This window comes from Anguilla rostrata, chromosome 2, assembly GCF_018555375.3.
Source record: "Anguilla rostrata isolate EN2019 chromosome 2, ASM1855537v3, whole genome shotgun sequence".
In the NCBI taxonomy this organism is placed as follows: Eukaryota; Metazoa; Chordata; class Actinopteri; order Anguilliformes; family Anguillidae; genus Anguilla; species Anguilla rostrata.
Window position 1 is genome coordinate 23,355,838 of NC_057934.1, and position 25,522 is coordinate 23,381,359.

Consider the following 25,522-nt stretch of genomic DNA (forward strand, 5'->3'; position numbering starts at 1 on the left):
CTCAGACCATGAGAAACAAGATTCTCTGGTCTGATGAAACCAAGTGTGACCACCGGAAGGCGCTAGGGCTCCTGATAGTGTGACTACACCACTCCCAAGTCATCATCATCATCATCATTATCATCATCATCGGCAATCACTCAGGGTTGAGTATGACTGTCCTCCTTCAGGGTCCTTGTGGGTCTTCAGGTGGGCGAAGAGGCCGATCCTGGAACCACATATTTTGGTGCAGTGTGGGCAGGGGTGAGTGGTAGTAGTTGTGCGCGTAGTTGGGGCCTTTTTGGTGGAAGCATTCTCCTTTCTGAGTCTTCGCTTGTCTTGTGCAGCACAGCGGAGGTCGTTGTCATAGAGTGCAGCTCCTTTACAGACTATATTTCTCTAGGTCTCCCTGTTGGTTGCTGTGTCCTCCCAGGTGTTAAGGTCTATGTGGCACTTTTTGATGTTTGCTTTGATGTTATCCTTGTACCTTTTCTTCTGACCTCCTGAGGCACATCGTCCTACAAGGAGCTGGGAGTATAGGACTTGTTTCGGCAGGCGCAAGTCAGGCATACGGATAACATGGCCAGTCCATCTGAACTGGTGTTGGGCAATGGTGGCAGTGATGGTGGGGATATTAGCCTCCTCCAGGACGCTGTTGTTGGTGCGTCTGTCCTCCCAGCTGATCTTAAGGATTTTTCTGAGGCACCTCTGCTGATGTGCCTCTAGTGCCTTCAGGTGCCTGCTGTATGTGGTCCAAGTTTCTGACCCATACATTAGGGTGGGCAGCACTACCGCCATGTAGACCAGGATTTTAGTCCTGGTCTGGAGGTCGCATTTTTCAAAGACCCTTTTTCTCAATCTTGAGAAGGCTCCACTGGCACAGCTGAGGCGGTGGTGGATTACTTTGTCAATATCAGCTTTGGAGGATGGAAGGCTGCCGAGGTAAAGAAAGTGATCCACATTTTCAAGTCTGGTGTTGTCAACGGATATGGTTGGGGGTAGAGCAGAAGTATTTCTCCTGGGTGGTGGCTGGTAGAGGATCTGAGTCTTTTTTATGTTAAGGTCCAGACCAAGTTGCTTGTATGCCTTGGCGAAAGCATCCAGAATGCACTGTAGGTCCTCCTCTGAAAGGGCCACGAGGGCATTGTCATCGGCATACTGCAGCTTATGATGGATGTGGTGGTGGTTTTGCTTTTTGCCCTGAATCTGTTGATATTAAGAAGTTGTCCGTCTGTTCTGTATGTGATATATACTCCCAAGTATAGGGTGGGAGACCCTCGAAAGAGTTCTTTAAATAACATCCCCAAGGGTAAGTGTTCAGTTGAATGAACAAGCAGAGGTTTCAAACTAAAGGGTATTTTAGTACAATCAGTGGAGAACAATACATAGCATTTATTTGTAAAAAAAAAAAAAAAAAGCAAAAAACAACAACCTCCTACTGGCTATCCCAATCCTCATGCATAACTGTAACCGTGACAGGCCACTAGGGGAAATACACATGGAGCCTGCCCGAAAGGGAATAAGATCACTGTGAATGGGTAAACAAGGGTGAAAGCCTTACACACCAAATATTAAAGATCACTGCAGATCCAAGCCATATACACACACAAGTAGTGGAAACACAGCAAATATATGAAATCTTAGTCTAAAGCTCCAATGTACTATTACCCCAGTCCTCAAAGGTATAGGTTGGTGCAGAGTATTTGGACATCTGTAGAAAAAGGGCAAATACACAGTAAAAACAAGAAAGAAAAAAAGACTTAGCTAACCAGCTCAATAGAAACCTTGGTAGACACAGGGAAAGGGTTCTGTTAAAAACACACAACTGATTAGCAAAATATGTCAGTATCACAATATATCTAAAAACAAAATAGCAGCATAGAAATTAAAACTACAAAGAACAGCGGCTGAACAGCAATGTGCAAAGATGCAAATATCTGTTAAAAAAACATACAATTTGTCAGGGTTCTGTTGTCTTCTGTTGTCTTCCCCCTTGTTGTTCTCTGTTGGCCCGCCAGATGGCGGTACCTCTGTTTTGTGTTCAGTTGATTGTTTTATTGTTTCTCGTTATCTAATTATTAGTTGCGTTTTGTCTCGTGTTCCCCTCCCTCTCTGTGGCTTGATTGTTCATCGTGCCCTCCTGTGTCTCGTCTCCGTCTTTCTATTTAAGTCTCCCTCTCCCCGACTCAGGCGCTGGAATCTTTTGCTTTGGTTTGGTTTGTTCGGTTTGCTACCTGCCTGTTTGTTCCTGTTCCTGCTTGTTTCCGGTTTACCTGTTGTTTGCCTGCCTGTGCCCTACCTGCCCTGTTTTCCCTCGTTTTTGTATTTTTGTATTTTTGTTTTCTTGTGAATTTTTTGAGAATTTTTGTTTGTGAATTTCGCCCTGCGAGGCTTTTTGTTCCCTGTTAGTTTATTAAAGTCTTGTTTTCCCCATTTTGGACTTTTTGGTTTTTCACTCTGCGTTTGGGTCCATCCCCGCACCCACCCTGACACAATTAGCCTTCTCATAATTAAAAGCATTGCTGAGAATAACTGTACTGTATAGTAAAACTAAAACAAACTATGTAAAAGGCTCTCGCAAAAACAAAATGCAATGTGCTGATTGCTTAAACCTCATACGACATTCTAAATGTAAAACACAAAATGGCACATACCCTTTTAACAGGAGATCAACGGTTACCTGGGTCGTGGTGGCAAAGTTTGTCGTGCTTTGCTTAAAGGCTGCTTCATACTTTCTGCATCCGTGTGTTCGCGTGACGTAAATGTCGTCATCCGCCCATGTCCGGAGGGTCCGCGCGCAGTCCGGAGGGACCCCTATGCGGACATCCGCGCGCAGCCCAAAATTTGTGACCGCGTGGACTGTACCCATAGCAAGCGCGCATACTCCCGATAACAAAATTTAATGGATGCTTGTTTTGAAGAGAGTTGTGCAAGGAGATCCGCCGTTACCCACATTTATATTGTCTATATGGGAATTCATAAAAATAATCTTACACCACTCAAAAATCGTATTCCGTCATAGCAACAAGATAAACCCGACAATAACCCTAAGATATGCCAATACTGCAGTGAAAACGCTGCTCACTGAATAACGAAATAAACGAGACAAGGTTTTAAAAAATGATACCATTTCATTATATACAGTCTTACATTATATAATATCTGGGACTAAATATTGAATAAATATACAACCTTCCCATTGGTTTTACGTGTAGAGATGTCCCTTTTGAGACTGAGTGGTCATATATCAGAATCAGAATCAGAATCAGGTTTTATTGCCAAGTAGGTTTACACATACGAGGAATTTGTTTTGGTCAGGTGGTGCATAACAGTGAACATAAAATAAGATAAATAAAATGAAATAAAATAAAATAAAATAAACATAGTGCAATAAAAACATAACATAAACATAGTGCAAACGGTAAACAGTAAACAATAAACAATAGTGCAAGGGGATAAAGAGTTATAAGTACAGGTGCTGTCTGTTTGGTGTCCGTGGGGGTCAGGATAACAGACAGTGTCAATGGGGGTCCCGGGCCTTGTTTATGAGGCCAGCTGCAGTCGGGAAAAAACTGTTCTTGTGTCGTGAGGTTTTGGTCCTGATGGACCGCAGCCTCCTGCCGGAGGGGAGTGTTTGAAAGAGTTTGTGTCCAGGGTGGGAGGGGTCGGCCACAATCTTTTCTGCCCGCCTCAGGGCCCTGGAGGTGTGCAGGTCCTGGAGGGATGGCAGGTTGCAGCCAATCACCCTCTCAGCAGCGCGAATGATACGCTGCAGTCTGCCCTTGTCCTTGGTGGTGGCAGCAGCGTACCAGATGGTGATGGAGGAGGTGAGGATGGACTCAATGATGGCAGTGTAGAAGTGCACCATCATTGTCATTGGCAGGTTGAACTTCTTCAGCTGCCGCAGGAAGTACATCCTCTGATGCCTTCTTGGTGAGGGAGCTGATGTTCAGCTCCCACTTGAGGTCCTGGGTGATGATGGTGCCCAGCAATCGGAAGGACTCCACAGTGTCGACTGGGGAGTCACACAGGGTGATGGGGGCGGGTGGGGCTGAGTTCCTTCTGAAGTCCACAACAATCTCCACTGTCTTTAGGGCATTGAGCTCCAGGTTGTTTTGGCTGCACCAGGACACCAGATGTTCAATCTCTCTCCTGTAGGCGGACTCATCCCCACCAGAGATGAGGCCAATGAGAGTGGTGTCGTCTGCAAACTTCAGGAGCTTGACTGACTGATGACTGGAGGTGCAGCTGTTTGTATACAGGGAGAAGAGTAGAGGGGAAAGGACGCAGCCTTGAGGGGAGCCGGTGCTGATGTTCCGGGAGTCGAAGACGTGTTTCCCCAGCTTCACGTGCTGCTTCCTGTCAGACAGGAAGTCGGTGATCCACCTGCAGGTGCAGTCAGGCACGTGCAGCTGTGAGAGCTTGTCCTGTAGTAGAGCCGGGATGATGGTATTGAAGGCGGAGCTGAAGTCCACAAACAGGATCCTGGCGTAGGTTCCTGCAGTGTCCAGGTGCTGGAGGATGAAGTGGAGGGCCATGTTTACAGCATCGTCCACAGACCTGTTGGCTCTGTATGCGAACTGCACGAGTCTCCAGTGAGGTGTTAAAAATGTCTGTGAACATCGGAGACAGCTGATCGGCACAGTGCTTCAGGGTGGAGGGAGAGACAGAGTCTGGTCCAGCTGCTTTGCGGGGGTTCTGTCTCTTGAATAGTCTATTAACGTTCCTCTCCAGGAGGGAGAGAGTCATCATTGTGATAGGGGAGGGGGAGGGGGCCTCTGAGGTGGGTGATTGTGGAGAGGCCCGGGCCCCTGCTGAGATGGGGGAGCTGGTGGTCTGGAGCTGGTGAATGGGGTCACGGGGGATGGTGTCAGGACTGTCCCATTGTCTTTCAAATCGACAGTAGAACTCGTTCAGGTTGTTGTCCCCACTCCTAAATGCTTCCTCCTTTGCCAGCCTTAGCTGTCTGAGTTTAGCTGTAAACCAGGGTTTGTCGTTGTTGTAACTAACCCTGGTGCGTGATGGTACACAGCTGTCCTCACAGAAGCTGATGTATGATGTCACAGCCTCTGTGTACTCATCCAGACTGCTGGTAGCAGTCCTGAAAACATCCCAGTCAGTACAGTCCAAGCACGCGCGAAGATCCTCCATAGCTTCACTGGTCCACTTCTTAGATGTCCTCACAACAGGTTTGCAGAGTTTTAATTTCTGCCTGTATGCAGGAATCAGGTGGACTATGACGTGGTCAGAGTGTCCCAGTGCAGCACGGGGGACGGCGTGATAGGCACGGTTGATTGTAGTGTAACAGTGATCTAAAGTGTTCTCCTCTCTGGTCGGGCATTTAATCAGCTGGCGGTATTTAGGCAATTCGTGGCTGAGATTCCCTTTGTTAAAGTCGCCGAGGACAATAACAAAATAGTCCGGGTTTGTCCGCTCCACACACAGTATCTGGTCGGCGAGCATACGCTGTGCCTTCTGCACAAGGGCTTGTGGTGGAATGTAAACACCGACCAGAATGAATGAAGCGAACACGCGGGGGGGAGTAGAAGGGTTTACAGTTAATGAAAAAAGTTTCCAGAACAGCAGAACAGTGCTGCATAATCACTGTAACATCTTTACACCAGCCACTGTTATAAAAACAAATACCTCCACCTTTCATTTTGCTGGAGCTCTCTGTGTCGCGATCCGCTCTGAATAGCTGAAAGCCTGCCAGCTGTAGCAGAGTCCGGTATCAATCCACACAGCCAAGTTTCCGTGAAGCACAAAACGGAAGATAAAGAAAAGTCTCTGTTTTTCTCCACCAGTAGCTGAAGTTCGTCCAGTTTATTGCACAGTGATCGCACGTTAGAGAGAAATATTCCCGGTAACGGAGTGCGTAGACCGCGTCTGCGGAGACGCACGAGCGGTTTCCCTCTCCTCCGGCGTTTCACTGCGTGAACAAGGGTGAGCGTACCTTTGACCAAAATGACCAGTAATTCCGCAGATGGGATGAGAAAGTTGGGAAATAAATCCACAGGAGTTGTTTCCCTGATATTCATGAGCTCTTCTCTGGTGAAAGAGTTCCGGATGCTATCGCAAAACACTGAATTTACAAACAAAACAAGGCAAAACAATGCGCACCAACACACCGAGGCAGCCATCCGCGGCGCCATCTTTAGCTTTCAAGGGTGTTACTGTACCCAGTCTTCTCTCCAAAGTGTCTTGGACAATCCGTTTGTGAAATACATGCACATTTCTGATGCCTGGGTACCTTCCAAAATAGCTGTGCATAATACCAACGTGTTGTGTACAGTGTTGTCACCCTTTTTAGTACAGTCTGTCTTGATTGACAATTCATTTATTCACTAGGTGAGAGTAAAAGCTTTCTAACGATGTACAGCATGTCTAATTTTGCTTTTGGAATAGCGTTTTATAGGTCAGCGTAACTGAAAATTTTCTTATCACCGCATTCACTTACGCATTCACTCTGAGGTAATGGAACTGGAATGGAGTGTAGATCGGGAAATACGCTTGCATGGAACGCCAGACCGACGCGGACCCTCAATTGTAGTATGAATGGAACCGTACGCGCGTCCGGTACAAGTCCGCAGCTGTCCGCGGACGTGGAACGCGGAAGGTATGAAGCAGCCTTAAACAGTTAACACATGAGCAGTTACGTTACTATTTAGATTAGAAAATAATCATGACAGTGTCCGTATACTAGTCCATTCATAGTGTGAGCCATAGCATAGTAGCGTAACCTACCTTCGTTTATCAAGTACCCACATAAACTGGAAAGGCCAGGAATTACACCAGATATTCCGTATCACAGTCCTATAGAAGACACGGCAAACACGCAACATTGTCGTAAGTCATTTAAGCTTAAAAACAAGTAACCATTGTTAAAACAAACATAGGCTTACCTTAAACTACGAGCAGAGGCAACAAACAAGAAGTAATAGCGGAAGGACCCGGGCAATAGTTGTCCCTCGCTATACCTGTTCTGGTAGCTTATATTACATTACATTACATTACAGGCATTTGGCAGACGCTCTTATCCAGAGCGACGTACAACAAAGTGTATAACCATAACCAGGAACAAGTATGACGAAACCCCTAGAGAGAAGTACCGGTCCAAATACAGGGAACAACCGCATAGTTCAACTTGGACCCTGATGGTTAAACTGATTAACACTAACAACGAGAACGGCAACAACGCAATCTATGGAAAAATAAAAATAAATAAAAATACAAGTAGTCGTTAAGACAGTTGATGCGCCTAAGTCACCTATGAAACAGCTGCCTAGTTACAACCCTAAGTTTAGTCATTTACAGGGGGGAAGGGAGGGATGGTGAGAGGTGCAGCCTGAAGAGGTGGGTCTTCAGTCGTCGTTTGAAATGGGTCACAGTCTCAGCTGTTCTGACCTCCACAGGGAGGTCATTCCACCATCGTGGGGCCAGAACAGACAGGAGACGTGTTCTGGAAGTGCAGGTGCGAAGAGGGGGAGGTGCTAGGCGTCCTGAGGTAGCAGAACGGAGGGATCTGGCTGGCATGTAGGGTTTGAATATCTTGTGAAGGTATGCTGGGACTGATCCCTTGACTGCCTGGTATGCTAGGACCAATGTTTTGAATTTGATGCGAGCTATAACAGGCAGCCAGTGGAGGGTAGTGAGCAGGGGAGTTACGTGGGAGTGTCTGGGGAGGTTGAAGACCAGACGAGCCGCAGCATTCTGAATGAGCTGCAGGGGTCTGGTGGCAGATGCCGGTAGTCCAGCCAGAAGAGAGTTGCAGTAGTCCAGGCGGGATAGAACCATTGCTTGGACCAGGAGCTGGGTTGAGTAGGTGGTGAGAAAGGGGCGGACTCTGCGGATGTTGTATAGGAAACAGGAACTGGGAGACTAGTCAGGATCGAGGGAAAGATTAACGGAGCAAAGTACAGAGAGATCCTTTATGAAAACCTGTGCCAGAGCTCTCAGGACCTCAGACTGGGGTGAAGGTTCACCTTCCAACGGGACAACAACCCTAAGAACACAGCTAAGACAACGCAGGAGTGGATTCAGGACTAACCTGTGATTGTCCTTCAGTGGCCCAGCCAGAGATCGGACTTGAACCCGATCGAACATCTCAGGAGAGACCTGAAAATAGCTGTGCAGCAACTCTCCCCATCTAACCTGACAGAGCTTGAGAGGATCTGCAGAGAGGAATACAAGAAATAATCCAAATACAGGTGTGCCAAGCTTGTAGCGTCATACCCAAGAAGATTCAAGGCTGTAATCGCCGCCAAAGATGCAATTCCACTCCATTAGCCATTCCACTATTGCATGCTTCAACAAAGTACTGAATAAAGTTTCTGAATACTTATGTAAATGTGATATTTCTGTTTTTTATTTTTAATGAATTTACAAAAAATTCTAAAAACCTGTTTTTGCTTTGTAATTAATGGGTATTGTGTGTAGATTGATGAGAATAAAAATGAATTTAATCAATTTTATAATAAGGCTGTAATGTAACAAAATGTGGAAAAAGTGAAGGGGTCTGAATACTTTTCGAAGGCACTGTATAGCCATTCCACTATTGCATTTTTCAGTGCACCATTGTATATTACCATTATTGAATATACTGTACAATAACTTTAACCTGGGATTTCTCTAACCATTGCAGAACTACAAGTTTTAAGGTCCTAACATACACATAGAGCTCAGGATATCTGCAACGAATAGCCAGTCACCTATACACAAGTGCTCTTGCAAGATTCAGTTGTTTCATTGTAGGCTACACAAGCCAGAGGCACATCTGCAACTACCAAGATAGATAGTGATCTGTATAGAACTACGCTACTGGCGGAAAGAGGGTTTAGCCCCTCATTTGCAGTCTCCTATGTATAACTGTTAGCACAGAAGAAAGGTTAAAATATTGTTATAACCTTTAGAGATAACATTAAATTAATCTTGTTCCAATAGCTCCAGGTAAGGCTACATGCGTTGGATGGGGGAGTGTTACATAATTGTATTGTCTGTCCCTGAGACAAAGAACGATCTTTGTCTCAGGGACAGACGATACAATTATGCGCCTCCCTCTCTGTATCCTGTCTCCAGAGTGATATCCCTCTCTAAATGTGTGTGTGTGTGTGTGTGAGAGAGAAAGTGAGAGAGAGAGGGAGAGAGAGAGAGTGAGATATGCTGCAGTATTGCTAACCTCCCCTTGGCTGTAATTAAACACACATTACTAGGCCCACCTGCCCCAGAGGTGAGAGAGAGAGATGTTTCTACAGTTAGGATGTAGATTTTCAACTAGATCTAAATAAAAAGCAAAACAGATAAGGGAACTGACCTTATGTGTAGTCAATAATATTTATAAATTTCTTTGTTCTACCGTGATCCCTGTCCCTGTTTTTTTTATCCCTTATTCCCTTTTATATTCCCTTTCTATGTCCCTGAATCCTGATCCCTATATCCAATAATATATCACCTTTTCTCTATTCCCTATTTGCTTTCCCTCCTCCCAAGTCACTGTGTGTGGCTGTAATGCCTGTGGTCAAAATGGTTGCAGGAGAAGAGAGCTATATTCATTCTAAAATCCATGTATCCTAAATTTAACCTGTTATGATGCATAATAATAGGTTTACTTTCATGGAAAAACAGCACATCAGGGTAACTGAAATACAGTGCAAGAAAATAAAAATGAAAAAAATCTGTTTCATCCAGGCTATGGGCCTGTTGGGTCCTGTAGCCCTTTAGTACAGTTCCTGCAGAGTAGATTCCGCTGGTCTTCAGAACTGGCACTCTAGTCTAGGTTCTGATAGCATTTTCTGGCATAGATTCTGCTGGTATTTAGAATTGGCACTGCTTTCCAGTGTTTTATTCCCATTTGGACAGCCCCCTGTTCACAAGAGGTTCAATGCTTTATACCCAATCCATCTTATTGCATTCCCCAGTTCCTCAGGAATAATTTATTAGCCAATTAGCTAATATTCTGTCTCATAAAATGAAAATTCTTCTTTTTCAAAGGCAAAGGTTCTTTTTTCTCTTACTACCATAAACAGAATATATCAATCAATTTTATTTGTATAGCACTTTTAACAAAGGAGCTTTGTCACAAAGCAGCTTTACAGAGAACTGGCCCCAAAGAGTAAGCCTAGGGCAACAGTGGCAAGGAAAAACTCCCTGACTAATAGCAGGAAGAAACCTTGAGCAAGAACCGGACTCAGAGGGGGAACCCATCTGCCGCGGGCAGGCACCGGTTTGTTATGGAAAATCAACAGTTGCAGGAGGTGGGAGCTGGAGCTCTGGGGGGGGGGGGGGCGGTGCTCAGCAAACTTGGGCTAGATGATGACCCGTTTTTACACAGAAATATGCTCTAAAATGCTAGGTATACATGCTCTGATTTATATTTCATCCTTATATTACTGGGGGTGTGTCCCTAGTTCCCTCTTGCAGTAGTGGAAAACAAGATAAAACCAGATAAAGCTGGCAGTATACTCAGTAAGAAGAAAGAACTTCAGGATTGAGAACCACCGGCGAACATGTCCACGAACACTGTTGTCGGTATACTCAGTGAGAACACCGCACCGTTTAAAGTCACACCACACCGCTGGGGTGTGAAGAATTATGAATAATTACGAGGCAGCTATTAACCGGGGCTGGAATCTCGCCCAGACCTCCGTCTCGCAGCTACGCCATGTATGTATAACGAGAAAAGCTACACGAGATCACAACACAAAACGAAAAGTTTAAAGTGTTTAAAGTGGATTTAGTTTATCTAGCTACGCAAAAGAAGAATAAAAGGCACCCTCTAAATCAGAGTAGGACGGAGAATGGAGAGTTTTGTCTGTACATTCGGGAAATGCGGAGTTTAGACGAGGGGTCCACTTTCTCTTATTTCCGAATGTGTGCTAGGCGTTTTGATGACTTGCTGAAACGAGTAGCACCATTCATCAAACATCTACTGAAGAGAGATTGGCGTTGACTCTCCGTACATTAGCATGTGAAGTCTGCGCTCTGAACTCTCAACCGTGACGTAACCAACTATTTGATATTTGGACCAAAATCTGAGAGGGGGAGGTCGGAGAACAAGAAAGAAGTTTTTCAAAAGTTCTCACTGGAGGCCGTCGCGCACTGCACCGTACGAACACACAACACCGCGTCTTTGTTCTTCAGTTGTTCTCATTGCTTTGTTTTGCTCAAAAAGGTCTACTTCTTATGAAGTATACCGACCTACTTAACCACCAGGTATTTTATAAGCAGCTAAAAAATACAAGCCTTTTCGTTTTTGTATTGTCCTTGCCGAAAATAAAAATTCAAACTGGAACCTGGGAAAAAGCAAAACTAAATTTGCCTATCTTATTTTGCGGAGAGGGTGGGGTAAATTCGAAAATACACCACAGAAAGACGTAGCCTATTGAATGATGTAGAAGTGAATGCACTGAGCAACGGTTTGTTAGCTCGAAGTGTTGGAAGGTAGTTTTTAACCAACCATTGCTCAGCCTATTTAACTTTGTTCGCCGTGCTTTCAAAAAGGGCTTGTTAATAAAAATAATATAATCCACAGAGCATTAAAAAATCATTTTTATTTTATAAATGAAGTTGTAAGCAAGCCTTCATTGCACTTGTCCTTCAAAGCTTCCGGTGTTCATGGCGTTGTGGTGTTCATATCCCTTCAAGTATAAACTGTTACGCTTTCATCTTTTTGATGATTGATTTTACTAAATCTGATCATTTAAATGTTTTGACGTGACCGGCTACAGAAGCGAAAAACTACGCTTCAGTTCGCTTGTGTTGCACAAGTTTCGCACCCAGTTTGCATCACGTTCACGGCTGGTGTAGAGGACGTCACCCGCTGCCGTTGTAATAACAGCACTTCAACTACGCAACTCGCGGCCACTACGTGTGCGGTGGGTGACCGGCTACAGAAGCAAAAAACTACGCTTCAGTTCGCTTGTGTCGCACAAGTTTCTCACCCAGTTTGCGTCGCATTCGCGGCTGGTGTAGATGACGTCCCCCGCTGCCGTTGTAATAACAGCACTTCAACTACGCAACTCGCGGGTGCTACGCGTGCAGTGGGTGACCGGCTTGAGTGGTCATATATGGTCTTGGACAATCCATTTGTGAAATATACGTGCATTTGTGACGCCTGGGTACCTTCCAAAATAGCTATGCGTAATACCACACGTGTTGATTATGGCGTTGTCGCCCTTTTTAGTACGGTCTGGCTTGATTGACAATTCATTTATTCAGTAGGTGAGAGTATAATCTTGCTAACAATGTATAACATATCTATTTTTGCTTTTGGAATAGCGTTTTATAGGTCAGTGTAACCAAAATTTTCTCATCATCGCATTCACTTATGCACACTCTTTGGGGCAGTAAAAGACGCTGCACCTAACGAAACGTTGTCAAAGATTTTTCGTAATTTCTTGGAAAATACTATTATTATTGAGGACTTCTGGGCATAACTAAGCCATTTGTTTGCTGATAGACCTAGCTGACATCGTTTTCTGGAGGAAGACAGAAGCGGATAGAACTGTATCGTTGATTTACTGTCTCTGTCTCTATCTATCGAAAACCTGATTTCATCATTGCTATGTAAGTATTACTGCTCAAAATATTTCGGTTATATATGTTATTTTTGAAATTGAGTGTCTTTAAATAGGTTAGTGGTATTATATAATGTGGATATATCTATAAGCTAACACTGGTCACTTACCAAGACACCTGCCCAGTTCTCCACTGGTTCTCCTCACACCACAACTCAATTTCTCTCCTCTGACCGTTATTCCTTGTAACCCTGGCCTGTTCCTGGTCTCTTGGATGCCTAGCAGGCTCATAATTGTAAGGCTGTGGTCCGTCATATGCGTTTGCATAAATATTTACAACCTCTTCAGTGTCAAAACTAGCGTCTAGATCCATTCTTCTTATGCTGCGTTCCAGACGAACTCGGAAACTCGTAGCTCCGACTTGGGAGTTTAACCCACCACTGGATGCCTATGCTAATTAATCTAAATACATTCCATGCATAAAGGCAACTTAAAACTGTGCTCAAAAGCTTCAAAACATGTTACAGTTATTTTATTTACCATTTACTGTGTAGACAGCCATGTTGGATGTGACGTCAAATGACGGTATGTCGGAATCTCGGGGCTTAAAATTTTTCCCCAGTTCCTGACTTGGAATTTCCGAGTTGGAAGGGCGTTCCAGTGCATTTTTCCTAGTTGGAACTGGGAAATTCCCAGTTCCCGATGTGTCTGGAAGGCGGCATAATTATTCAACTTGATCGCTCTCCCTTCTGTTACGTCACTTCCGGTTTGGCGTTTTTAGATGCGGAAGTAAAATTCTCTCACAAAAAACGACTCCAGAAGTCACTGTATTGTATATATAAGTATATTTTTATGGAAATCTAGTTCCTACGGGGGCGACATAGCTGAGGAGGTAAGACCGATTGTCTGGCAGTCGGAGGGTTGCCGGTTCAAACCCCGCCCTGGGTGTGTCGAAGTGTCCTTGAGCAAGACACCTAACCCCTAAACTGCTCTGGCGAATGAGAGGCATCAATTGTAAAGCGCTTTAGATAAAAGCGCTATATAAATGCAGTCCATTTACATCATTTTCCTACACATTGATTCACTGGGGTCTCCAACCTGCAATATGCTCTTTAAAGTTACAATCTCAAAGATTTCAGTTTCGTTCTCTATGGCGGTGCCAATGGCGAGAAGCGGTAATTGCAGGTGCGTTTTTGGACCTCACTTCCCATAGATCCAACCGGATCCAACCATTGTCGCGTCAGTCAGTTGGCACCTGGGCCGCGCCAACTATAACACTTATTATTTACTGAATAAAAAATGGTTGTTATAAAAGTAATGTTATGTACATACTCATTCATTGTCTAACATTAGGCTAACTTAAACTGTCTTTACACTGCCGAGCCGGGTTAAAATGCTGTAGCAGATCTGGGGTAGAATTAGTGATGATCAATTTCCACACACGTTCTTTATCCACCTTTTTCCCGGTATGAACATCTTTACACTGCAGAGAAGAATTCGCGGGATTCGCTGTGGCTCGTGCAATTACGTATCTCGTGCACAATAAACAGTCTTTTTCGTGAATGACTGTTGTGTAATATTTTTGAAACAACTGCCTTACAAAATGTTACCCCTGGCGTTTCTGGTTTTGCTAGCTAAACTGTTTGAGAATAAAGCTGAGCTGGGTGTTAAATTATCAATCAGAACAAGAAGAATTAAACAAAAACAAAGGAGATTTCATCAAAAAAGGGTATCAAGGCTGAAGGAACATATGAGGAAGCGTAATAAAATAATAACAATGCTAATTCATACTGCCGTATTCTTTTATTTAGTTTTCTCCGGCTTGACATACACATAGAAATCAGACCCCACTCTGATCCACGTATACCCCGGCTTTATTCCTATCATTATAATATACTGATGAACTTGATGGCAATGTAAATAACGGTAACGTTAAGACCAGTTCAGATCAATGATTCGCAACGAGATGAAGCGGTTTTAGAATGTTGCAGAGAAAACTGCAGCGGTGTGAACTGGTTAGTAGCAGAGCCGTTGCCTGCCCCTTCAGTTAGCTACATTGCAACGTTGCAACAAGGTAGCATTGCATTCGAGAGACGGTTGGTGAGGTCGGTACCGGTCGGTAGCGTTAGCTAGCATTTTTTCTAATTGTTAGCTGACATTAGATTGTGTTAATTACATTAGCTAGCTAACGCTAGCTTTTTAATTGTTAGCTGACATTAGATTGTGTTAATTACATTAGCTAGCTAGCTAACGCAACGTTACCTGATATGAGAGATGGATACTGTGCGCAACGTTGTCTAAACTAATGTTGCCTTTCTTGACATGGTCCGGTAGCTAGCGTTAGCTGTGCAAATAGCTATGTAATTTAGTAACGTTACATTGTCATCAAATGTAATACAAAATCTACATCAAATAATATGACCTCTCGTGTTACACAAGAACTTTTTAGGGTTCCATAACTTTCTCTGTTATTGTAGCAGACACCGGAAAAAACAGTACGCCGCTCACACACAAGTGAGTTGAAGAGCAAGCCTGTTGCGTTAGCTCCGCCTGCCCTCTCTGGCGGACCAACCACTGATGGGTGATGGAAAACGTGTCACTAACTATGCGCCGCTTGTGATTTTTTCCCGGGAATGTCGCCACAGACACCCAATTCTTTAATCATAAATAATAATAATAATAATAATAATATAAATGAATATAATAATAGGCTCAATCACCATTGTGTTACCTAATTCGGCGATAGATAGTGACTTAACAGACATTTATTTTAATGAAAATCTTTGAGATTATTACTTCAACATTCCAAGTATGCTGCATGTGACTGACAGAAAACCACTAAATACAGGTTAGCTATGTTTGACACCACCTATAAGTAGTCAACACAGAAGAAATTGTCAAGGTTATAGCCATGATTATTTAATGGAGGTGAGTGATCTTCAGCAACGTTCAAACGTATCTTTCCTGTCCAGGGGAGTCTTTCAAAATGGAAACGCCCCCATCCACAGAGCATTGTTATTATCTATATGTCATGGCCTAGTTTAATCCCAATGTAACATTTATTACATGTCCTGAAATGACACCTAAGACAGTATTTTCCACATCCAACTTAACATGTGTTGGCTGAAAGAGTGGTGTAGTTTGTGTACAGCTGCTTTTCAGATGCAGGTAGACTGTTACAATGCATACAGACCACTTCTGATGGACCAACACACTAGTTAACTTTGTATTGGTGTTTTCATTTTTTTTTTTTTTTTTCACTACTGGAGTAAAACCATCATACTGTATCACCACCTCTGGAGTCTGCAACAATTGTGTTCCCCATTCATCACTGATGATGCCCTATAAGGTAATAGTGCCCATCCTATTATACCAGGACACCAGCTGTAAAGCTCCCCAGCTATAGTTGTCCACTTTCAGTATGGTGCCTGTGTTGTTTGTATAGGTAGGCATCAGCAAGTGGATTAGATGAACAGCTAAATGCATTTTTCATTTGTCAGTGTATAAAGTTTGGTGTATGTAGGTTTTGTGTTCCATCTTTCTTATTGCACAGCCCCTCCTCGCACCTTAATATGGCTCTGCAGGAAACCTTTAAAATTTTAAAATTTGATTAAAATGTTCCTCCCCCAAAAAGGGTCTGTTGTGCTATACTTCATTTTCACACCCGTTGATGTGATAATAGGGGTCATTCTATTTCACAGCACTGTCTATGACACAGATATGGAGTCACAGTACCTTAAATCTCAGTATTAACTGTTTATACACAGGAATGATAAAATTATTGACCCCTCGTACCAACCACACTTGGATATTGTTATTGTGCACCTCTGAACCAACAAGAGGTGGGCCTTCAGAATCAGAAAATTATAATTTTATAATTTATATATATATTTTCATTAATGCTTTATGTACTTTACAAAGTTTGTTCCCATCAGTCTATTAACGTCATTTCATTGCTGCTCTCCCCCTCAGTTGTGCTGCTTGCAGTGCAGCTCATATAAATTAGAGCTTTTATCCAATCAGATTTTCCACCTGTACTGTCTCCGGGTGAAAAATCTACCCTGAGGCCTTCAGAATTTCGAGTGAATCCCCTCTGCTGTTGGGCGTATTCTTTGACACGCCGGAGCCTTCTAGCTTGCCTAGCCGTCTACGTCAGCATTTTTCATGTAGTGTGATCGGAGGGCCATGCGCTGGCGTCACTTTCCCACCGGAATACGCCCCCTCAGTCGGACTGAGTGGCAAAACATGCTGTTGCAACATGGCTGCCTTTAGTACGGGAAACTGCGCAAACGATTATCTGCTTAAATTAAAGGCAATTGGACTCGACAGTGATCCTTACAACTTACCGGCGACTGGTGAGCTGAAAATTGGTGGGGCGCAAAACTTTTCTTTAAACTAATCGTTGATGTCAACCTGTTTTCATTCATTTTCCTTTTATTATCAAGTGTTCCAACGATTGGACTAATCAAATGGCAAGTAGCCTAACACACGGCGTCTTCATACCGTGTTAGGGGGATTAAATCATAAATTCAATTTATCCATTAAAAATCTGTTTTAATCACCAAGTAGTCTACACTTAACAGACAAGATACACCAGTCTGTTATCTACTGTGTGTATTAATTGTATTGATACTCAAGGAAAATCAGGGGAAGTTTCCGCCTCTGCTTAGTAATTAAAACAGATTTTTCTAAATCGCATTTATCATTTAATCTCCCTAACACAATGCAAAGAAGCTGTGTGTCACTTTCCAATTGATTAGTCAGATTGTTTGCATACTTGTTAATCACTGAAAATTAATTAAAACAGTTTGAGATCAATGAATATTTTAAAGGAAAGTTTTGTGCCCCACTTGTTTCTTTGGTAATGATGTTGATTTGGGCCAAGGGGCAACAACTCGCCTCTATGAGTGAAGCCTTTTACTCCAGAGGCTACTGCGTGAACTGCAACGCCTGGTTGCAAAAAGAACTTGAAACCCCGCCCACCCAATGTGAAGTAAATGGGGAAAGCCTGAAAAGAGGCAAATTTTCTCTGATGAAATATAAAGTCAATAAATTTTTTACACAAGAAATGATGATTTAACTAGTTAATCCTATCCCTTGTAATGTCTCCCCTGGGTCTGATTTTTTAAAATAATTCCGCCGAAATTCCCAAATTTGGGTTAATTTCAGTGCGTGCAACGTGGCTTGTCTTACTACCGTATGACCATAAGGATTTTCCCATCCTCGCAGGCAGGCAGGGTGCTTCAGCGGCAGGTGTGATGCTGTGTCATTTTATTCCGATTAGCTAGCTACATACGATCTCACCATTTAAAAGTCCAAGGTCCAAAAATGTTGTGTGCTGCTTTCAGCTGTACTAACCGCTATTCTAAGGATTCTTCTCTCCAGTTCTTTCGGTTAATACATTTGAGACATTTTCAGATAAACGAGGTTCTATGTCAAAACGCGATTTCTGACCAGTTTGGGGTTTCAGTTGATTCTCATAAAGTCTCGTCTTTTATAATTTGTATATGTTGTTGGTGAAATCAGATTTGTAAGCAGTTTTGAAGCTTCTTTAACAAGGCAAGCTAGCGGGATTTAATTAGTTAGGGAGAGCAAGCTTACTGTCTTGCTATCGATCTATCTGTCTATCTAGATAACTTGCTAGCTAGTTATCTCATGATATAACTGTCTAGCTATCTAGAGTTCTGTTATCTATCTGTCTATATAACTAGCTAGCTAGTTAGCTAATGATCTATTTTTCTATGAAAATATCTTAACACTAAACGTATCTTGCACAATTAACTTTTTTGAAATGTTATGACAGTACGGTTCTGTGGTTGCAAGGCCACACTTGTTGTCCAGACGTGGGCGTGTCTAATTACCATGTAAGGTAGTCGGGGTGGATTTTCCTGTAGTCATGGACTCCAGTCTTTCGCTCCACTGCACTTCCGTTGGTTGCAACGGGCAGTGTGGCTGCGCCCTAGTTTGGGCTTCATGTGCCAGTGAGCACTAACCATAGCAAATCAGTGGGTGATGTCATGAAGCACTTCGTCCATATTTTTATATGGTCTATGATTTGGGCTATGCGATGTCTATTTGTGATGCAGCATCCTGTCATACTGTGTAATAGTGGTAATCCTTGATGGTTTCAGTCACCATGTATTCATGTCTCTGTAATTAGTGTATTGTAACTCTCATAGGTGTTCATCCTCGTGTTAAATCACTTTATTCCACTCGATAACGGTCACTGTCACTGTGAATATGGCGTGGTTATGTCGAATAACAATAGCGTGTAGCCCTAGTGTCATGATGAGGTTATTCGAAGGCGGTTTAATTGCGGGAGGATAGCACTGAAGGCCTAGGTGTAAAATACACGGCCTGCCACTGGAACCAACCAACTGCCTTCAACATGTAAATAATATTCATATATATCTCAGCTGTAGCTGTGTCCAACACATACATAGTGTTATCAGAAATCATTATCAGATATTCTAAATCCTTTTATGAGGTATGTAGTTATTATGAATATCAGCCCTGTGTATGACTCATGAATTGTGCTATTACATGTATGTCATCAGTGATACACAATACACTGTTAGCATGGTGACGTGCTGTTAGCACAGAGACTCATTTTTAATGCAGTGGCACAGACATATGGTTTGCACAGTGATCAGTGACTCTTCTATACTGTTGGTGCAGTGATCAGCAACATAGACATAATGTTGGTGCAGTGATCAGCAACACATACATACTGTTGGTACAGTGATTAGCAACACAGACATAATGTTGGTGCATTGATCAGCAACACAGACATACTGTTGGTACAGTGATTAGCAACACAGACATAATGTTGGTGCATTGATCAGCAACACAGACATACTGTTGGTACAGTGGTCAGCAACACAGACATACTGTTAGTACAGTGATCAGCAACACAGACTGTAGGATATGTAGTGTTTAGATTTTGGCCTTGAGAGGGAATCAGTGAATAAGAATGTGGGCTGGCCTCCCTGTCACAAGCATCAAAGCAAATGTGATTGGGGCAATATAAAATCCACTGATACCATAATCTAGGCAGACAATCTATGGGTCTCACCCCCTCCGAAGAGACAATCCAGATGACACAGGACACCATATCAGGGGTCGGAGACCCTACATGTCTAACATTTCCCTTTCCCATGTCCTCTTTAAGTTTAAATGCAATCTTTAGGTAGGCCAGTCCTTGCCATAAATTAGTCTGACCCCCCTTCCTTTCTCTTCTAAACCTTAACCCGGCATCACCCAATCAGGGCAAACATCCTCAAGCCATGCTGGGTAAGGTATTTAAGATGGCCACAGGAGAAAGTTGTTTGTGTTGCGTTTGGTTTCAGAGCCTGGAAGAAGAAGAGTTTTCCACTTTTTATTTTGGTGGTGGTGTGCTTGTAGCTGGTTACCTTTCATCCTGTGGCGATTATACTGGAAGTGGGTGATACTTTGGCAAGGTCTGGCTGATCCGTTTCTGTCTCTCTCTTTTATATGTCTCTCTATTTTCTGGTATTTCTAGGTTAGTTGTTTAATGTTTTGCTGTATGTCTTCTGTTGTGTAATTTAGAAGTAGTGTGCCTGCATTCAATAAAGAATGTATGTTTTCAATTCATTAATATAATTGACTGCTTCTTATTGAATTCAATTATTTAATCTGAAAACCTGATATATACAGCTTGTTTTGACTTGTTGGTTGATTTCACCAATTTTCTGTAGACTGACCTATCAAAGAATTTGGTGAATTAATTGATAATTCTAATTTTAAACATAATTATTATATTAAATCTAATAAAATATATTTTACATGTAGGTTAAGTGAGGGGTTCTAGCAGGCAACTTCTCTTGTGTTCAGTATTCAGAGTGCTGGACATTTTAACAAGGGCATTGACTGTTCGAACCGCTGGATTCAGAAAATAAATGTATTTTTAATTAATCCTTGCTTGTCCGACAAGACATAAGCCCTATTCGCATGGGACTAGTATTACCTGGGGACCTCTAGTAACTTGTAATAATTGCGGAGGTCGTCTGTGATCTTAATCCCATGCGAATCTGCCTTGTCCGTAATTTGCAAAGTAAAAATTCCACCGCAAATTACCTACCATATTTTGCCAAACACAGAGGTCATGTGATAATATTAGTCCCGTGCGAATCAGCATCTCGGTGATTTGGGGTCGTATTTTACTGTTACGCAGAGCAGAGCCTTGACATTTTCAATCATATCCGGGGGGATAATGTCAGTAAATTTGAGTAAAATACAGACTTCGCTTATCCCATGCGAATGCCCTGCACGAAGTACAGACGTGGGGGGGGGGGGGTAATTTCTAAATCACATGACGTCCCCAGGTAATACTAGTCCTATGCGAATAGGGCTATACTGTTGGTACAGTGATCAGTGACACAGACATACTGTTGGCAGAGTGATCAGTGCCACTGACATACCGTTGGTACAATGATCAGCAATGCAGACGTACTGTTGGTACAGTGATCAGTGGCACAGACATACTGTTGGCACAGTGATCAGCAACACAGACATAATGTTGGTACAGTGATCAGTGGCACAGATATAATGTTGGCACAGTGATCAGTGCCACTGACATACTGTTGGTACAGTGATCAGCAACACAGACATATTGTTGACACAGTGATCAGTGGCACAGATATGCTGTTGGCACAGTGATCAGCAACACAGACAAACGCAGTTAGCCCAGCGAACAAGGATACAGGCAGATACACTGTTAGCATACTCTGTTAAACCACTAATCATTTGTCCTATAAGGAGGCGTCCATTCCCACCTGAAGCCCAGGTTTTCACACATTGTTATGAGGTGTGTTCAGCCGCTGGAGCTCAGGGCTCTGCTCTTCCAGGTGTCTCTTTGAGTAATGCAGATGTATGGCTCTTCCACATAGCACACCTGGCCTCTCAGTGTTGTTCCTTTCTGGGAGCACATTAGGGGGCACTCTACAGTGGGTGTGTGCAATTCCTTTCCTGTACAGCCAGGATGCATGCAGGTTTTTTCCCCACTTCCTGACTCATTTAGATGATTAACTCTATAAGCCAACATCATTAATTTAGACCGCACTGAAACATTCTGCATAGAGACACAAAAACAGTCTTCAGCTATCATTCACACACTTAAGATATTTTGCAAAAAGGTCAGTAAGTAAATAATTAGCCTGATAACAATTACTAAGAGTAGCATGAAATCTAAAAGACTATACGACCTGCCTTTCTCAACCCTGCCCAAAAGAAAGCTTGGTGAAGTAACTACAGCAGCAGCCCAAAAGTGGACTGCGGTCAGCAGCATAGATTTTCGCTCTTATATTTATCTCAGTGAGGACAGTGCCAAGCTCTTTGGTCCTGGAACAGCTCTGCAGGCTGATATGTGCAAAAGTGACACATTTGACAGAGGCTTTTAATTCAGAGGACTATTAACAATGACACCATTGACTGGAGTGGATTTTTCACTGTACTGCTCTCAAATATGGTCCCACTCACACTGAAAGCAGCAAGCATTACAACTGTCAAAAGTGCTTCAACACTGCATATGAAGCTCATCTTCAATAGGACAATACAAACCTCTACATTTTCACAGGGTCCCTTTTCTTGCTCTCCTCATTGGATTACTATATGAGTGCCTAGAACGCTCTTTAGTTCTTTTTGGACTTATTGTTCTTAATGCGTTTGTTCCCTATGTTCTAAGAGCACCTACTATATATTTTTTTCCGCATACTCTTGTTTACCACAGAGCACCCAGTATATTTTTCTTCTACTCCAATGTTACATTTTTGTTTGCATTCTGACCTCAGAAAAAGTTTTAATTCCATGTTGAAGCTACTTCTCTGTAGGTCTGTTTATTTTTTCACAGATATTTCTGTTTTATGTGTTTCAGTTTGCTGTACTATATTTTAAAAAGAAACTAACATATTTTTTCAATTTAGTTTTTGTTATTGTGTTGGTGTTACAAGTTAATAAGTTGTGTGATGTTATACTGTGTTGAAATAAATTTATTTATTTATTTATTAATTAATTATTGGCCCACCACCCCCCCTCTTCGGAGGACATCTTTATTGATAGTTATATATTTTACAATATATTCCAAGTGTCCCCCTAGAGCATACCCACCCCAGCCCCCCCCCCCCCACCCAATTACAAAGAGGCAAAACAATGAATAAACATACAAAAACAAAACAAAAGAGAAACAAAACAAAACCAAACAAATGAGAAAAGTTTGAATTAAACATGACTATTGGTGATAGTTAATAGGAGAGTTTATGTGTTGATGTAGGGGATATGAGATCAGGGAGTAAGATGATGAGAGGAAGAAAATAAGACTTTGATGTGAGATTGTAATGTGTGTGTGTGTGTGTGTGTGTTGGTGTTAGTGGGACTAGTTAACAGGCAAGTTTGATGCGATGATAAAGGGGGCCCAAACTTTTTCAAAGTGTGAGGTTTGGTACTGGAATTTGTTCCATTGATATGTGCTCTTTGAGGAGATCTAACCATTACATGATGTTTATTGTGTTTCTAATTTTCCAGTTTAAAAGGATAGTTTTCTTGCTGGTAGTCAAGGCGATGAGTAAAGGTTTTGAATTTTGGATAGGTGGATTTATTATTGAAAGGTCGACAAGTAGACAAAGGGATGGAGATAGTGGATAATAAGAGAAATTCTGTTAATGACTTCTTGCCAAAAATGTTGAGATAGTGGGCAGAGCCAGGTGGAGTGGAGATAATTATCTGGGGTGTTTAATGTGCAGTGTGAGCATGTGTCGAAGTCTATGAATCTCATCGTATACATTATGTGCTGTGTGATATGTGCTCTGTGGATTACCTTGTACTGTATTAGTTCTAAGTTAGTATTCTTAGTCATTGTGAAGGTGTTTCTGCAGATCTGGGACCAGAATTCAGTATCGGGAGTGAATGATAGGTCTTTTTCCCAGTCTCTGATTGGGAGGGAGATTGTTGAGTCTACGGTGGATATTAGTTTATAAAATTTGGGAAGAATTTTTTTGAATTAGTTATTGTGTTGATTTCTTCTACTAGTGGGGATGGGAGTAAATTGTTATTTGATATATTGATTTTAGATTTTAGAACTGACTTTAATTGGGGGTATTGAAGGTATTGTTCTTTCCCGACATGGACCAAATGTTGAAAAGTAATGAAGTTGTTATTCTGAAAAAGGTGGTGGAGATGTGTGATACCGCTTTGTTTCCACGTGTTGAAGATAAGTGGTGTTTTGTTGAGTAGAAAGTCAGGGTTGTGCCATATTGGAGTGTATTTACAGGGTTTCATTGTAGATTTTGTTGATTTTCCACCAGGCTGCCAGAGCCGTTGAAATTACGGTGTTATTGAAGCAATTATGGTGTTTTATAGAGGTGTTGAGAAATGGTAAATCGGAGATTGACATTTCTTTACATTCTGCTTGTTCTATTTCTAACCATGAGTTGGTTTGTTCTGTTGGTTTGGGTGAATCCAACTGGTGATATGCTGTAGTAGTTGATTTGCCAGATAATAATTTTGGAAGTTTGGAGCTTCTAATCCTGCTTGAGTTTTGTGTTTCTGTAATGTAACCAATTTAATTCGGGGCGTTTTATTTTTCCAGTAGAATTTACTTGTTATGGAGTTTAATGAATTAAACCAATTGGTGGTAGGCTGGGTTGGAATCATTGTGAAAAGGTAATACATTTTTGGTAATGTTATCATTTTACGGTTGCTGTTCTGCCAATTAATGAAAGAGGTAAGTTTATCCAGCGGTTTAGGTCGTCTTCTATCATTTTCATTAATGGAGTGAAGTTTAAGTGAAATCACTCTGACAGTCTGGCGGAAATATTTATGCCCAGATATTTAATATTACCAGTAGAAATGAGGAGAGGTGGGTTTTGAGCTGCAGCATTCCAGTCATCACTACGTATGGGTAGAATTTTTGATTTTGTCCAATTTATAGTGTAGTCAGAAATTTCAGAGAATTAATTAATGAGCTTGATGACCTCTTGTAGAGTTTGATGGTTCTTGCATGTAAAGCAATACATCATCCGCATAAAGGCTGATCTTGTGGTGAGTATTGAGGGTTTAGATTCCCTTGATGTTTTTATTTTGATGTATTGCAGCAGCAAGAGGTTCGATAAATAGGGCAAAATGTGATGGAGAGAGTAGGCATCCTTACCTGGTTCCCCTGTTCAGTGTGAAGCTCCGTGATGAGAATCCATTGGTAGTAATTGTGGCCATTGGTGAACAGTACAGTAATCTTATCCACTGAATAAACGATTCTCCGAAACCAAATTTCTGTAGTGTTGCAAACAGAAATTTCCAATTTACTCTATCAAATGCTTTTTCTGCATTTAATGCTACAATTATTGCTTTCATTTTGTTTTGTTTTATTACCTTCATCAGATTAAATAATCTGCATGATATTTGATGAGTGTCTTCCTTTGGTGAATCTGGTTTGATCTGGATGGATTAGTGATGGGTTTACAGTTTCAATTTGGGTGGCTAGTGCTTTGCTGATGATTTTGAGATCTGTGTTGATAAGTGATAGGGGGCGGTAGCTGGAGCAGAGAGTTGGGTCTTTGTCGAGTTTCAGTAGTACTGAGAGGAGGGCTGTGGTCATGTGTAGTGGAATTGTTGAGTTATGTTTAATATTAAGTACCATTCTGAAAAACTGTGGTGAGATTGTATTCCAAAAATGTTTAACCCTCTGGGGTCGAGAGCTCCGCCGGCGGAGCTCGACAAGATGAAATTTACTTTAGTTTCTATTTGGATGATTAACTTCACGTGCTGTTATCATACACACGCAACAAAAACATTGACAGAAACCTTAGATTCGCGACTTTCCAATGCGCCCATTGGCAAATAATATAAATTTTTTAAATGTTCTAAATTTGATTAATTAGATCATGTATGCTTCGTTAAACTTTACTCATTACTATGTGAATTTCGCTCAGCAGGAAGTCCGCCCAAATCGCATTCACATGTTAACAACATTATAATTACTCTCCATAGAAGGAGACTAAAGGAGGGGCGATGCGAGATCC

The 25,522-nt window shown here is 42.2% G+C and overlaps 1 protein-coding gene and 1 long non-coding RNA gene across 2 annotated transcripts in view; one reads left to right on the forward strand and one right to left on the reverse strand.

The window, feature by feature from the left end:
- Positions 1-25,522, forward strand: part of LOC135247634 (pro-neuregulin-3, membrane-bound isoform-like) — a 292,814-nt gene that overhangs the window by 59,254 nt on the left and 208,038 nt on the right. The gene's annotated exons all lie outside the window — the stretch shown is intronic.
- On the reverse strand, positions 1,337-6,969 carry LOC135247639 (uncharacterized). The gene is made up of 3 exons (XR_010328258.1): positions 6,882-6,969; positions 6,724-6,792; positions 1,337-1,916 (listed from the first exon to the last, which is right to left on the reverse strand). It is a non-coding gene; the product is annotated as an uncharacterized LOC135247639 (long non-coding RNA).